We start from the raw sequence: 3958 nt of genomic DNA on the forward strand, positions 1-3958 counted from the left end.
ATCTATCTATCTACAAAGTACATTGTGTATGTAGCAGTTTAAAAATAAATTCGTTTATTTAATTTTGGTCCTTTTGAACCCCAAGAATTTTTACAAAGAGCTATTATATATCTAGTAGAAAAAGCTTATTTAAAAACTGAGCGTCCCGGGCGTGCTTCGAACCACCAACCTTTCGAATGCCAACAGTGTTTGGCTGAGCTCCATGCTCCGCACTGATTGGCTGACGTCCATTGTGCATTAGAACGCAGATTGGATGGTCCATTGTTATACGGAGCGGGATAGCTGTTTCATTAGTCTGTTAAGTATTTTCCTCAATTCACTAATTTTATTGCTAGCTCTTCGGCTTTGCAACCATTTTGGTTTTGTGTACTATATTGCAAAAGTTCGTGGCATACTGTTTCTTTGTACGTTCTCAGTCATCCGGGTTCATGTTTACCAAAAATGGAGGCTTAAATTGACGCAGTGATCTTTATTCGCATCAACAGTGAGCTAGATCCTGACAAATCAAAGGAACTGAAATATCCAATATCTAACTAAAAGCTTACTGTGGCCTTCCAATGTAAGCCTGTTATGTGGTGTATGTTCAAAGCTATCACACTTTGTTAAGTATATTGTTTAAACGCTCTTAAACTCTTATTTTGTTAACGTGTGTATTTCCGTTTCCGCAATGTTTGCAGCTGTGTTCTAGCTTATTCCGGGACGGCCTTGAGCAGAACCGTAGAAGTTCAAATAAATATGGCGACATCCGCGTAAAGATAATTCGAGTGCTTCGTTATTATCCATCCACACGAGGAGTGCTGTCCTACTACTGCAATCAACCTCAACAGGTTATGGGCCCAGGGGAGATGGAAATAAACATAGATTAAGCTACTCAAAAGAAGTTTAAACGTGAAGGAGTGACGAGATGAAGCTGTGCATGGGAAATTAGCATAACAACGCCAGTGAGCTAAGTTAGCAGCAAAGAAAGATAACGAGCAATAAATTAAGAGAAGATGATGAACAGAGGAGCAAATATCTCTGTATCCTCACTGTTCTTTAGTGGATGTGAGGAAAAATACGACTAATGGGAGACAAGATTCCTTCCCAACCTGCATGGTCTGAAGCTGAAAGAAACTATCCTACATGAGCCCACCACCAAAGATGAAGGACTACTAGATGAAGATAGACGAAAAAATGCAGACTGTTATGCAGAATTAGTTAAAGTGCTGGATGATAAAAGCCTTGCCCTGATAAGACATGAAGCTGGAGACAACGGTAGGAAAGCTCTCAAAATTCTAAGAGAACATTATTCTGGGAAAAGTAAGCCTCGAATAATTAATATATACATCACTGATGAAGCTGCACATGGCAAGCACAAAGAGTGTTACAGACTATATTATAAGAACTGAGAACATCATTATAGCTTTAAGAATGAACAGAACAGAAGAACAACAGAAGAAACAGAAGAATCAACTGACAATGTTATAAAAACGTGTACAAAACAGCATAAAAGTTACACTAAACAGCACACAAGCAACAAGAAAAATGAGGATGTGACATGCTATAAATGTGGGACAAAAGGGCACATAGCAAGAAAATGTCTACAGAAAGTGAAAATGTCTACAGAAAAGGTGTAAACATATACATAAAGAACAGCTTTTTCCCCAGAGTTGTCTGTTTACTGAACTCTAACCCTCACTGATGAACTCTACTCTCCTTCCTCACACCTACCACCATTTTGCTATTCTGTTTTTTTTTTTTTTTTAAAGACTGTAAAGTTCACTGGCACTCCTGACTGTTACTATTGTAACAACTCTTTATATGCATCTTGCACTACTCACTTTGACTGATTATTGATTATTGATTGGTTACTAAGCCTAGTAACTGTACATAGCTTGGGATTTCATATTTAAATATGACATTATTGGACAAATTAAATTAAAGGAGCTGGAAATTAAAATGACTGGAACTGCTCTCTGAATCAGCTTTTTACTTTCTGAATCTGGATTATCTACTACTGGTTACAGACATGCATTTACTTGTTAGGAAGCTTTTTTCATAAAAAGTTTTTTAAACTGTCGTGAATTGATAATAACATAAAATTCTATTTTGTCTAGCAGGTTTTCCCCCTGCTCTTTGTTGCTAGACAGTTAGAATAAAAGTGTTTGACTGTTGTTGATTATTGTTTATTATTCATGCACCTTAAGGATTTAATTTGCTGAAAATAAAAGAAGTAAAATACAAACAATCCTGGATGGGGGTCGAACCCTCATCTACCTATTGATCCTGTTAGTCATCAGGTACGAATGAAACAGCCAATCCCTCTCCATCTAACAATGGACCATCCAATCAATGTTCTACTGCACAATGGACGTCAGCCAATCAGAGCGAAGCATGGCGCTCAGCCAAATGCTGCTGGCATCCGAAAGGTTGTTGGTTCGAGGCCCACCTGGGACGCTCAGTTTTTAATAATCTTTTCTCTCCTAGATATTAAACAGTTCTTTGTGAAAACAATTTAGTTTGAAAAGGGCCAAAATTAAATAAACTAATTTGTCATGACATCAGTAAATGTGTCTCTGAACTAATAAAAAAACAACCTAATAACTTTAACTAAGGGAACCCAATTCAATAAAACATGTTGTTATGACTGGTGACACTATTGACTGATTAATGTGATTAATCTTAGGAAATACTAAGAGTATGGAGAAGCACATTCATGGATTTTAACCTGTGTTTTTTAAATATGTAAAGATGGATTAAAGCACACTGTTCCAGTTTTGATTTTAATTTTGATTATATGTATTTCTTTTTATCTACGAGCTGGAAATGTCCCCTGATTTGATTTCAGAAATCTGGTCACCTTATGCAACATGTAATCAATAACATTTTTCATTTCATTTGAATTGAATGGGTGATCTGAAAATATTAAATACATCTACATTTTTATTTTAAGAAAATGAAAATACAGTTGCAGCAATTTTTGTGACGTAGCTAACTAAACGAGCACTTGGACGGCCTTACATAAACATATCACCAGAGTGATTGACAATTAGGAGGACCACTTATTGAGATGATCCACCCGGAAATAAAAGATCATCCTTTATACCTTTAATTTTTGCTATTCTTGTTAGTATATAAGAGCAGGGGTAGTTTAGTTAGAGTTGAAATAAATAGGTCCAAATAAACATATACTATGTAATGCTGTGATAGGTAAGTTGTAAGCTAATTTGACTGGTTTTGATGTAGGAGCTTCAGGGTCTTTGTGGCGCAATCAGTTGGAAAACAACTTAGAACAAAACAACCTTGTGGAAAACTTCTGCTGTAAGCTTTTTCTGCTGCTGTAACGCCACAATTCCCCCATTGTGGGACAATAAATGAATATTCTATTATATAATGTAGAATTTTGGTAGGTTTTACCATATGTGCTATTTATCTTTGCCTCTTTTGTCCTATGTGTATAATTTCCTTGATGATTAGTGTAGCTACTTGCATGGTCAATCACAAAGAAAACTTTGCCCGTCCCTGGGTGGGCTCGAACCACCAACCTTTCGGTTAACAGCCGAACGCGCTAACCGATTGCGCCACAGAGACTGATAGCAGGTCTCGCGAGAGGCCAGGAATCGAACGAGAAGACGGGTAATGAGCGTTAAAGTGTGGTTGGGCGTCCCCCTGTCAAACTCTGGATTGCTACAAATGTACTGTAATCATCAAAACAATTCCCGAGACACTGTATATAGTTTAGAAAAATTAAATTGTTGCTATGGAATTGATTGGTCCTTCAATGATGTAGGACATAAAGAAACATTTAATTAACATTAAATAGCACTTAATGCTGGAGTATTTGTGTAATTGTGTGATGATTAATTAAGAGTTAAGAGGCATCAACTTATATGATCTATCTATCTATCTATCTATCTATCTATCTATCTATCTATCTATCTATCTATCTATCTATCTATCTATCTATCTATCTATCTAT

The 3958-nt window shown here is 36.4% G+C and overlaps 1 non-coding gene across 1 annotated transcript; it reads right to left on the reverse strand.

The window, feature by feature from the left end:
• Positions 1-3496: 3496 nt before the first annotated feature.
• trnan-guu lies at positions 3497-3570 on the reverse strand. The gene has a single exon. It is a non-coding gene; the product is annotated as a tRNA-Asn (tRNA).
• Between the last annotated feature and the right edge of the window lie 388 nt (positions 3571-3958).

Source organism: Cyprinodon variegatus, unplaced genomic scaffold (genome assembly GCF_000732505.1).
Source record: "Cyprinodon variegatus isolate N-32 unplaced genomic scaffold, C_variegatus-1.0 Scaffold119, whole genome shotgun sequence".
In the NCBI taxonomy this organism is placed as follows: Eukaryota; Metazoa; Chordata; class Actinopteri; order Cyprinodontiformes; family Cyprinodontidae; genus Cyprinodon; species Cyprinodon variegatus.